Consider the following 13244-nt stretch of genomic DNA (forward strand, 5'->3'; position numbering starts at 1 on the left):
TAATATTTTCAACTTTGTAATTCTAAGTGATTTATATTATAATATTTAATTGCTAATAGTAATTTGTAGTGTTGTAGGGAGTTGCTAGGCTTGTAAGGGTATAGGGTGGGAAGTGAATTGAGAATAATTAATTAACAATTCACTATCAATACTTTATTAATTTTTTAGCTGATTATTAATTATGTAAATTGTGTAATATTTTTTTTTTATAGAGTTATATTAGCTGCAGGCTTCAGGGTTCATATGGGGATTGGGAGGGGAGTTAATTAGCAATGATTGATTAACAATCAATTATTATTTTATTATCAATTATATTGCTGTTTATTATTCATGTATATATTGTGTAATAATTATATTTTTTGTCACATATTAGGTGTGGACTGCTGGGTTTGTATCGGTATAGTGGGGGAAGTTAACTAAGTAATATTTAACTAACAATTAATTACTAATGTATTATTTATTATTTAATTGATTAGTAATTATGTAAACTGTGTAATAATTATATTTTTTAAGTTATATATCAGGTGTTTACTGCTGAGTTTGTATGGGTAAAGGGTGGTAAGTTAACTAAGCAAATATTAATTAACAATTAATTATCAATTTATTAATAATTATGAAATTGATTATTATGATATACATATACATTTTAGTTATATTTTAAGTGTTCTGCTAAAGTTGAAGGGGTATACTGTAGGAAGTTAATTAAGTATCAAATAAAGAAATAAAAAAATGTAATTGATGGTCAATTAGTAAATTGTTTAACAATCATATAAGTTGTTTAATTGATTTTTATTTTTATATATTTAATTATTTGTTGGTTAATTAATAATGTTCAAATTTAGAGTTTTATATTTGTTGTAAATGAATAGGGTTACTAAAATATGTAATGTGTTTGAAGTGAAGTACTTTCCCTGCTGTTCCAGAGATTGGAGTGAGAATAGTAAATATTACCCCTCGGAAGTCCAACACTTTCCCTACTGCTGCCAGAATGGAGTGGAAATAGTAAATCTTACCCCTCCGAAGTCCAACACTTTCCCTAATATTGTACAGAATAAAGTGGGAATAGTAAATGTTACCTCTCCAAAGTCTAACGTTTTCCCTACTGTTGCATAGACTGGAGGGGGAATAGTAAATCTTACCCCTCTGAAGACATACGCTTTCCCTACAGTTGCACAGACTAGAGTGAGAAAATTAATCTTACCCTTCTGAAGTCCAAATCTATCCCTACTGTTGCACAGACTGGAGTGGTAATATTAAATCTTACCCTTCAAAGTCCAGTGATTTCCCTATGGTTGCACAGACTGGAGTGGGAATAGCAAATGTAACCCCTCCGAAGTCCAAAGCTTTCCCTACTGTTGCACAAACTGGGTAGTAATAGTAGATTTAACCCCTCCGAAGTTCAACAATTTCCCTTCTTTTGCAGAGACTGGAGTGGGCATAGGAAATGTCTATTACTTTCCCTACTGTTGAGCAGACTGGAGTAGGAATAGTTATTCTTACCACTCCAAAGTCCAATGCATTCCCCACTGTTCCACAGACTGGAGTGGGAATAGCAAATGTTACCCCGTCAAATTCCAATTTTTTCCATACTGATGCACAAACTGTAGTGGGAATAGTAAATGTAGCCCCTTCAAATTCCTGCTCTTTCAATACTGTTTCACAGATTGGAGGTGGAATAATAAGTCTTAGCCTTTCTATGTCCAATACTTTCCCTACTCTACTGTTGACCTGTTTGTAGTCGGACTAGTAAATGTAACCCTCTGAAAGGCTACTCTTTCACTACTGTTGGATTCACTGGAGTGGCAATAGTATATCTATTATTCCCAGATTTCAATATGCTCCTTAATATTATTGAAATATATGTATTATTATTATTGTTATCATTATTATTATTATTCGTTTAATTTTATATTATTTGATCATATAAATATATATGTTTCAGATTATTGTGATTAAATGTCTTTTTTGTGGTTTTCTATAGTTTTTTATATTTACTTTTGTAATTTATTTAATGTTTCACAGAACATTTGTTAACATTGTCTATGTTTCATCCATATATCTATCTCTCTCTCTCTCTCTCTCTCTCTCTCTCTCTCTCTCTCTCTCTCTCTCTCTCTCTCTCTCTCTCTCTCTCTCTCTCTCTCTCTCTCTCTCTCTCTCTCTCTCTCTCTCTCTCTCTCTCTCTCTCTCTCTCTCTCTCTCTCTCTCTCTCTCTCTCTCTCTCTCTCTCTCTCTCTCTCTCTCTCTCTCTCTCTCTCTCTCTCTCCCTCTCTCTCATTGAGCGGCAGACCCTGATGCAGAGGTCTAGCCTGGGACCAGGGTTCAATTCCCCGCCTTGGCGGGTCTTGGGCTAAAAAATTCCATGGACTTGATAATTCTCGCCTCGGTGCCTATTCCAATCATGGAGTCCCACTCTGCAACTCTGCCCAGGAGTGGACGCCTCACAGGGAAAGCCAGGATGGGTTCCACAGCGGTATTCGTACAAGCGCCTTGAGACCCTTGCGGGTGAGTAGTGCGCTATACAAGTATCAAATTTACATTTTACATTTTTATATATATATATATATATATATATATATATATATTCACTGAAAAAACCATAGGTTTCACACACGTTATAGTTAGGAATTAGCATTTAAAAAACCTTGCAAATTCAATAAAAAAAACATAGGTTTCACACATGTTCTAGTTAGCTGGACATTTTACTCATAAAAAAACCAATGAAATTCCCCCGTTATAGTTAGTGCAGGCAACTATAACTCACGCGACCGCAATCCTCTGCTGATGCTAATACTGTATTTAGACTCTTATTTGCCCATGTCTTCTTCCATTAAATTTTAGCTATACATATATTACAAATATTTTTTTTTCATAAAGACACATATGTCATCAGCAGAGGATTGCGGTCGCGTGAGTTATAGTTGCCTGCACTAACTATAACGGGGGAATTTCATCGGTTTTTTATGAGTAAAATGTCCAGCTAACTAGAACATGTGTGAAACCTATGGTTTTTTTATTGAATTTGCAAGGTTTTTTAAATGCTAATTCCTAACTATAACGTGCGTGAAACCTATGGTTTTTTCAGTGAATTTGTACGTTTTTTTAAATGCTTAGTTACTTTACGCCGTTCGTGGCGTGCGCGCCCACTTAACGCAGTTCGTTCCGTGCGCGCACGGTGCGCTTTGCGCACGGTGCGCTTCGCGCACCGTGTGCGCACAGTGAGCGCGCGGTGCGCTTCGCGCACCGCGCGCTAACTTTAAGCAGTTAGTGCCGTGCACGCACGGTGGGCACGCGGTGCGCTACGCGCACCGCGTGCCCATATTACGCTGGATGGGCCATGTACGCACGATGCGCTTCGCGCACCGTCCGCACACGGAGGACATATTATGCGCTTCATTGTGAAATGTTAAATATTAAATGTTCATTAATTATAATGTGCAATGCACAAATGGTGCCCTTCAGGCACCATTTGCACACGGGGTGGGGGATAATGTGGATAATTTTTTTTTAATAATTATTATTTACCGTACGCGTACGGTAAGCGTAATCTCAGTTTTTTTGAAAAAATTTAAAATTGAATTTTTAACCTTGGTGGTTCTTTTGGGAAACCTTAATTAAGGATAGGTGGTTGGGAGCTGTCTAACCAGCCCCTTTTAATGTTTTCCACCTTTGATTTTCCTCCCCCCCTCAGAGAGCGAGAGAGAAAATGGCGGCCGCCGCTTCCTGGTTTCGACCGATTCGAATGTTTACTAAGATCTAACAGCCAATCAGAATCACGCTCGTGCACGGCACCGTACGCGTACGGTAAGCTTACCGTAAGCGCACCGTAAGCGCACCGTAAGCTGCCACAGATATATATATTGATTTAAATGCTATTTTCTCAGGAACTACTGAACAGATTTACACCAGACCTACAAAAGGCACTTCCTTGACCTGTAGACTACCTCTCTGCCAAATTTCAAGTAACTCTGTTCAGCCGTTCGGGCTGTAGCTGTGTCTAAAGGTCCTATGGAAAAATGCATGGGAAAAACGCGTTTTGGGACCCCCCTTTTTTCTCAGCCCCCGCTTGACGAATCCCCCCGAGACTTTCAGGGTAGGAGCGGAGCGTAGCGCCCCATTAGTTTTGAAAATTTCGCGAGGATTCGTCAACCGGCGCCAAAGTCATTCCAAATAGAATGTTGCGGTTTTCCTATGGAAACAGGGTCCTAACTATAACTACCTACTGTCGACCGCCAGTAGGTAATATATATATATATATATATATATATATATATATATATATATATATATATATATATATATATATATATATATATATCAAGGCTCATTGGGGTGACCACAAGGCAAGCAGCACTCGAACACGACACTCTTTTCCCCAGTAAAAGCATTTATTTGGTATGCACAGCTTCGCTTCTCAGTCTATTAGCATACGACTGCCACCTGACGCGTTTCGTAGTTCACTTCCTCAGAGGCACCGCAGTCGAAGGAAGCAAGCCGGGCCACATCCTCCTTTTTAATCCAATCGTCCGCTGATATGCAGCTGCTCTGGATGAGACAAAACGCAATGATTAATGGGAGATGTAGTCCGTAATTACTTATCCATAGATGGTTGCTTCCTTAATAATTGCAAGTTCATAGCTCTACATTGAGCCCCAAGGAGTGAAGCCGCGCTCAATCCATGCGCCGTGCTCCACATTGAGCCCCGTACTTCGGAACTCGTGGCCCCCTTCACATGGGGTGGTGCTCGCTCAGCGGCTGGCCTGCCGCTTGTTACATCAAGGCTCATTGGGGTGACCACAAGGCAAGCAGCACTCGAACACGACACTCTTTTCCCCAGTAAAAGCATTTATTTGGTATGCACAGCTTCTCTTCTCAGTCTATTAGCATACGACTGCCACCTGACGCGTTTCGTAGTTCACTTCCTCAGAGGCACCGCAGTCGAAGGAAGCAAGCCGGGCCACATCCTCCTTTTTAATCCAATCGTCCGCTGATATGCAGCTGCTCTGGATGAGACAAAACGCAATGCTTAATGGGAGATGTAGTCCGTAATTACTTATCCATAGATGGTTGCTTCCTTAATAATTGCAAGTTCATAGCTCTACATTGAGCCCCAAGGAGTGAAGCCGCGCTCAATCCATGCGCCGTGCTCCACATTGAGCCCCGTACTTCGGAACTCGTGGCCCCCTTCACATGGGGTGGTGCTCGCTCAGCGGCTGGCCTGCCGCTTGTTACATCAAGGCTCATTGGGGTGACCACAAGGCAAGCAGCACTCGAACACGACACTCTTTTCCCCAGTAAAAGCATTTATTTGGTATGCACAGCTTCGCTTCTCAGTCTATTAGCATACGACTGCCACCTGACGCGTTTCGTAGTTCACTTCCGCAGAGGCACCGCAGTCGAAGGAAGCAAGCCGGGCCACATCCTCCTTTTTAATCCAATCGTCCGCTGATATGCAGCTGCTCTGGATGAGACAAAACGCAATGATTAATGGGAGATGTAGTCCGTAATTACTTATCCATAGATGGTTGCTTCCTTAATAATTGCAAGTTCATAGCTCTACATTGAGCCCCAAGGAGTGAAGCCGCGCTCAATCCATGCGCCGTGCTCCACATTGAGCCCCGTACTTCGGAACTCGTGGCCCCCTTCACATGGGGTGGTGCTCGCTCAGCGGCTGGCCTGCCGCTTGTTACATCAAGGCTCATTGGGGTGACCACAAGGCAAGCAGCACTCGAACACGACACTCTTTTCCCCAGTAAAAGCATTTTTTTGGTATGCACAGCTTCGCTTCTCAGTCTATTAGCATACGACTGCCACCTGACGCGTTTCGTAGTTCACTTCCTCAGAGGCACCGCAGTCGAAGGAAGCAAGCCGGGCCACATCCTCCTTTTTAATCCAATCGTCCGCTGATATGCAGCTGCTCTGGATGAGACAAAACGCAATGATTAATGGGAGATGTAGTCCGTAATTACTTATCCATAGATGGTTGCTTCCTTAATAATTGCAAGTTCATAGCTCTACATTGAGCCCCAAGGAGTGAAGCCGCGCTCAATCCATGCGCCGTGCTCCACATTGAGCCCCGTACTTCGGAACTCGTGGCCCCCTTCACATGGGGTGGTGCTCGCTCAGCGGCTGGCCTGCCGCTTGTTACATCAAGGCTCATTGGGGTGACCACAAGGCAAGCAGCACTCGAACACGACACTCTTTTCCCCAGTAAAAGCATTTATTTGGTATGCACAGCTTCGCTTCTCAGTCTATTAGCATACGACTGCCACCTGACGCGTTTCGTAGTTCACTTCCTCAGAGGCACCGCAGTCGAAGGAAGCAAGCCGGGCCACATCCTCCTTTTTAATCCAATCGTCCGCTGATATGCAGCTGCTCTGGATGAGACAAAACGCAATGATTAATGGGAGATGTAGTCCGTAATTACTTATCCATAGATGGTTGCTTCCTTAATAATTGCAAGTTCATAGCTCTACATTGAGCCCCAAGGAGTGAAGCCGCGCTCAATCCATGCGCCGTGCTCCACATTGAGCCCCGTACTTCGGAACTCGTGGCCCCCTTCACATGGGGTGGTGCTCGCTCAGCGGCTGGCCTGCAGCTTGTTACATCAAGGCTCATTGGGGTGACCCCAAGGCAAGCAGCACTCGAACACGACACTCTTTTCCCCAGTAAAAGCATTTATTTGGTATGCACAGCTTTGCTTCTCAGTCTATTAGCATACGACTGCCACCTGACGCGTTTCGTAGTTCACTTCCTCAGAGGCACCGCAGTCGAAGGAAGCAAGCCGGGCCACATCCTCCTTTTTAATCCAATCGTCCGCTGATATGCAGCTGCTCTGGATGAGACAAAACCCAATGATTAATGGGAGATGTAGTCCGTAATTACTTATCCATAGATGGTTGCTTCCTTAATAATTGCAAGTTCATAGCTCTACATTGAGCCCCAAGGAGTGAAGCCGCGCTCAATCCATGCGCCGTGCTCCACATTGAGCCCCGTACTTCGGAACTCGTGGCCCCCTTCACATGGGGTGGTGCTCGCTCAGCGGCTGGCCTGCCGCTTGTTACATCAAGGCTCATTGGGGTGACCACAAGGCAAGCAGCACTCGAACACGACACTCTTTTCCCCAGTAAAAGCATTTATTTGGTATGCACAGCTTCGCTTCTCAGTCTATTAGCATACGACTGCCACCTGACGCGTTTCGTAGTTCACTTCCTCAGAGGCACCGCAGTCGAAGGAAGCAAGCCGGGCCACATCCTCCTTTTTAATCCAATCGTCCGCTGATATGCAGCTGCTCTGGATGAGACAAAACGCAATGATTAATGGGAGATGTAGTCCGTAATTACTTATCCATAGATGGTTGCTTCCTTAATAATTGCAAGTTCATAGCTCTACATTGAGCCCCAAGGAGTGAAGCCGCGCTCAATCCATGCGCCGTGCTCCACATTGAGCCCCGTACTTCGGAACTCGTGGCCCCCTTCACATGGGGTGGTGCTCGCTCAGCGGCTGGCCTGCCGCTTGTTACATCAAGGCTCATTGGGGTGACCACAAGGCAAGCAGCACTCGAACACGACACTCTTTTCCCCAGTAAAAGCATTTTTTTGGTATGCACAGCTTCGCTTCTCAGTCTATTAGCATACGACTGCCACCTGACGCGTTTCGTAGTTCACTTCCTCAGAGGCACCGCAGTCGAAGGAAGCAAGCCGGGCCACATCCTCCTTTTTAATCCAATCGTCCGCTGATATGCAGCTGCTCTGGATGAGACAAAACGCAATGATTAATGGGAGATGTAGTCCGTAATTACTTATCCATAGATGGTTGCTTCCTTAATAATTGCAAGTTCATAGCTCTACATTGAGCCCCAAGGAGTGAAGCCGCGCTCAATCCATGCGCCGTGCTCCACATTGAGCCCCGTACTTCGGAACTCGTGGCCCCCTTCACATGGGGTGGTGCTCGCTCAGCGGCTGGCCTGCCGCTTGTTACATCAAGGCTCATTGGGGTGACCACAAGGCAAGCAGCACTCGAACACGACACTCTTTTCCCCAGTAAAAGCATTTATTTGGTATGCACAGCTTCGCTTCTCAGTCTATTAGCATACGACTGCCACCTGACGCGTTTCGTAGTTCACTTCCTCAGAGGCACCGCAGTCGAAGGAAGCAAGCCGGGCCACATCCTCCTTTTTAATCCAATCGTCCGCTGATATGCAGCTGCTCTGGATGAGACAAAACGCAATGATTAATGGGAGATGTAGTCCGTAATTACTTATCCATAGATGGTTGCTTCCTTAATAATTGCAAGTTCATAGCTCTACATTGAGCCCCAAGGAGTGAAGCCGCGCTCAATCCATGCGCCGTGCTCCACATTGAGCCCCGTACTTCGGAACTCGTGGCCCCCTTCACATGGGGTGGTGCTCGCTCAGCGGCTGGCCTGCCGCTTGTTACATCAAGGCTCATTGGGGTGACCCCAAGGCAAGCAGCACTCGAACACGACACTCTTTTCCCCAGTAAAAGCATTTATTTGGTATGCACAGCTTTGCTTCTCAGTCTATTAGCATACGACTGCCACCTGACGCGTTTCGTAGTTCACTTCCTCAGAGGCACCGCAGTCGAAGGAAGCAAGCCGGGCCACATCCTCCTTTTTAATCCAATCGTCCGCTGATATGCAGCTGCTCTGGATGAGACAAAACCCAATGATTAATGGGAGATGTAGTCCGTAATTACTTATCCATAGATGGTTGCTTCCTTAATAATTGCAAGTTCATAGCTCTACATTGAGCCCCAAGGAGTGAAGCCGCGCTCAATCCATGCGCCGTGCTCCACATTGAGCCCCGTACTTCGGAACTCGTGGCCCCCTTCACATGGGGTGGTGCTCGCTCAGCGGCTGGCCTGCCGCTTGTTACATCAAGGCTCATTGGGGTGACCACAAGGCAAGCAGCACTCGAACACGACACTCTTTTCCCCAGTAAAAGCATTTATTTGGTATGCACAGCTTCGCTTCTCAGTCTATTAGCATACGACTGCCACCTGACGCGTTTCGTAGTTCACTTCCTCAGAGGCACCGCAGTCGAAGGAAGCAAGCCGGGCCACATCCTCCTTTTTAATCCAATCGTCCGCTGATATGCAGCTGCTCTGGATGAGACAAAACGCAATGATTAATGGGAGATGTAGTCCGTAATTACTTATCCATAGATGGTTGCTTCCTTAATAATTGCAAGTTCATAGCTCTACATTGAGCCCCAAGGAGTGAAGCCGCGCTCAATCCATGCGCCGTGCTCCACATTGAGCCCCGTACTTCGGAACTCGTGGCCCCCTTCACATGGGGTGGTGCTCGCTCAGCGGCTGGCCTGCCGCTTGTTACATCAAGGCTCATTGGGGTGACCACAAGGCAAGCAGCACTCGAACACGACACTCTTTTCCCCAGTAAAAGCATTTATTTGGTATGCACAGCTTCGCTTCTCAGTCTATTAGCATACGACTGCCACCTGACGCGTTTCGTAGTTCACTTCCTCAGAGGCACCGCAGTCGAAGGAAGCAAGCCGGGCCACATCCTCCTTTTTAATCCAATCATCCGCTGATATGCAGCTGCTCTGGATGAGACAAAACGCAATGATTAATGGGAGATGTAGTCCGTAATTACTTATCCATAGATGGTTGCTTCCTTAATAATTGCAAGTTCATAGCTCTACATTGAGCCCCAAGGAGTGAAGCCGCGCTCAATCCATGCGCCGTGCTCCACATTGAGCCCCGTACTTCGGAACTCGTGGCCCCCTTCACATGGGGTGGTGCTCGCTCAGCGGCTGGCCTGCCGCTTGTTACATCAAGGCTCATTGGGGTGACCACAAGGCAAGCAGCACTCGAACACGACACTCTTTTCCCCAGTAAAAGCATTTATTTGGTATGCACAGCTTCGCTTCTCAGTCTATTAGCATACGACTGCCACCTGACGCGTTTCGTAGTTCACTCCCTCAGAGGCACCGCAGTCGAAGGAAGCAAGCCGGGCCACATCCTCCTTTTTAATCCAATCGTCCGCTGATATGCAGCTGCTCTGGATGAGACAAAACGCAATGATTAATGGGAGATGTAGTCCGTAATTACTTATCCATAGATGGTTGCTTCCTTAATAATTGCAAGTTCATAGCTCTACATTGAGCCCCAAGGAGTGAAGCCGCGCTCAATCCATGCGCCGTGCTCCACATTGAGCCCCGTACTTCGGAACTCGTGGCCCCCTTCACATGGGGTGGTGCTCGCTCAGCGGCTGGCCTGCCGCTTGTTACATCAAGGCTCATTGGGGTGACCACAAGGCAAGCAGCACTCGAACACGACACTCTTTTCCCCAGTAAAAGCATTTATTTGGTATGCACAGCTTCGCTTCTCAGTCTATTAGCATATGACTGCCACCTGACGCGTTTCGTAGTTCACTTCCTCAGTGGCACCGCAGTCGAAGGAAGCAAGCCGGGCCACATCCTCCTTTTTAATCCAATCGTCCGCTGATATGCAGCTGCTCTGGATGAGACAAAACGCAATGATTAATGGGAGATGTAGTCCGTAATTACTTATCCATAGATGGTTGCTTCCTTAATAATTGCAAGTTCATAGCTCTACATTGAGCCCCAAGGAGTGAAGCCGCGCTCAATCCATGCGCCGTGCTCCACATTGAGCCCCGTACTTCGGAACTCGTGGCCCCCTTCACATGGGGTGGTGCTCGCTCAGTGGCTGCCTGCCGCTTGTTACATCAAGGCTCATTGGGGTGACCACAAGGCAACCAGCACTCGAACACGACACTCTTTTCCCCAGTAAAAGCATTTATTTGGTATGCACAGCTTCGCTTCTCAGTCTATTAGCATACGACTGCCACCTGACGCGTTTCGTAGTTCACTTCCTCAGAGGCACCGCAGTCGAAGGAAGCAAGCCGGGCCACATCCTCCTTTTTAATCCAATCGTCCGCTGATATGCAGCTGCTCTGGATGAGACAAAACGCAATGATTAATGGGAGATGTAGTCCGTAATTACTTATCCATAGATGGTTGCTTCCTTAATAATTGCAAGTTCATAGCTCTACATTGAGCCCCAAGGAGTGAAGCCGCGCTCAATCCATGCGCCGTGCTCCACATTGAGCCCCGTACTTCGGAACTCGTGGCCCCCTTCACATGGGGTGGTGCTCGCTCAGCGGCTGGCCTGCCGCTTGTTACATCAAGGCTCATTGGGGTGACCACAAGGCAAGCAGCACTCGAACACGACACTCTTTTCCCCAGTAAAAGCATTTATTTGGTATGCACAGCTTCGCTTCTCAGTCTATTAGCATACGACTGCCACCTGACGCGTTTCGTAGTTCACTTCCTCAGAGGCACCGCAGTCGAAGGAAGCAAGCCGGGCCACATCCTCCTTTTTAATCCAATCGTCCGCTGATATGCAGCTGCTCTGGATGAGACAAAACGCAATGATTAATGGGAGATGTAGTCCGTAATTACTTATCCATAGATGGTTGCTTCCTTAATAATTGCAACGAGTTCCGAAGTACGGGGCTCAATGTGGAGCACGGCGCATGGACCATCTATGGATAAGTAATTACGGACTACATCTCCCATTAATCATTGCGTTTTGTCTCATGATGTAACAAGCGGCAGGCCAGCCGCTGAGCGAGCACCACCCCATGTGAAGGGGGCCACGAGTTCCGAAGTACGGGGCTCAATGTGGAGCACGGCGCATGGATTGAGCGCGGCTTCACTCCTTGGGGCTCAATGTAGAGCTATGAACTTGCAATTATTAAGGAAGCAACCATCTATGGATAAGTAATTACGGACTACATCTCCCATTAATCATTGCGTTTTGTCTCATCCAGAGCAGCTGCATATCAGCGGACGATTGGATTAAAAAGGAGGATGTGGCCCGGCTTGCTTCCTTCGACTGCGGTGCCTCTGAGGAAGTGAACTACGAAACGCGTCAGGTGGCAGTCGTATGCTAATAGACTGAGAAGCGAAGCTGTGCATACCAAATAAATGCTTTTACTGGGGAAAAGAGTGTCGTGTTCGAGTGCTGCTTGCCTTGTGGTCACCCCAATGAGCCTTGATGTAACAAGCGGCAGGCCAGCCGCTGAGCGAGCACCACCCCATGTGAAGGGGGCCACGAGTTCCGAAGTACGGGGCTCAATGTGGAGCACGGCGCATGGATTGAGCGCGGCTTCACTCCTTGGGGCTCAATGTAGAGCTATGAACTTGCAATTATTAAGGAAGCAACCATCTATGGATAAGTAATTACGGACTACATCTCCCATTAATCATTGCGTTTTGTCTCATCCAGAGCAGCTGCATATCAGCGGACGATTGGATTAAAAAGGAGGATGTGGCCCGGCTTGCTTCCTTCGACTGCGGTGCCTCTGAGGAAGTGAACTACGAAACGCGTCAGGTGGCAGTCGTATGCTAATAGACTGAGAAGCGAAGCTGTGCATACCAAATAAATGCCTTTACTGGGGAAAAGAGTGTCGTGTTCGAGTGCTGCTTGCCTTGTGGTCACCCCAATGAGCCTTGATATATATATATATATATATATATATATATATATATATATATATATATATATATTTATTCACTGAAAAACCATAGGTTTCAAGGACATTATAGTAAGGAATTAGCATTTAGAAAACCTTAGAAATTCACTGAAAAAACCATAGGTTTCAGAGACGTTATAGTTAGTTGGACAATTGACTCATATAAAACCAGAGAAATTCGCCCGTTATAGTTAGTTGAGCTAACTATAACTCGCACGCTCGCAATGCACTGGTGATGACGTCACATATTACATCACTCATGACATGGTCAGTGACATCACTCATGACATCACTGATATGAGTCAATTGTCCAACTAACTATGATGTCTCTGAAGCCTATGGTTTTTTCAGGGAATTTTTAAGGTTTTTTAAATGCTAATTCCTAACTTTAGCATCCCTGAAACCTATGTTTTTTTCAGTGAATTTCAAAGGTTTTTAAATATCAAACTACTATTGTGCTATTTGTTGTTAGTACTGTTTTTCTAACTTTTCAACTACATAAATTAAACTGCAAAACTGCTATGTAATGTAATATATTTCACAAATTACATTGAGTTTTTAAATAATACAAAATAATTTAACATTCAGAAAACATTTTTTCTCGCTTTTTTTGCTGTCATCAGCTTCTACTTAACTTCACTATTCACAGTGATGTCAGTGTAGATTCATCGTAAACAGCAGGGGAAAAAAAACAATCAACTAGA

This window comes from Triturus cristatus, chromosome 6, assembly GCF_964204655.1.
Source record: "Triturus cristatus chromosome 6, aTriCri1.1, whole genome shotgun sequence".
Classification (NCBI taxonomy): Eukaryota; Metazoa; Chordata; class Amphibia; order Caudata; family Salamandridae; genus Triturus; species Triturus cristatus.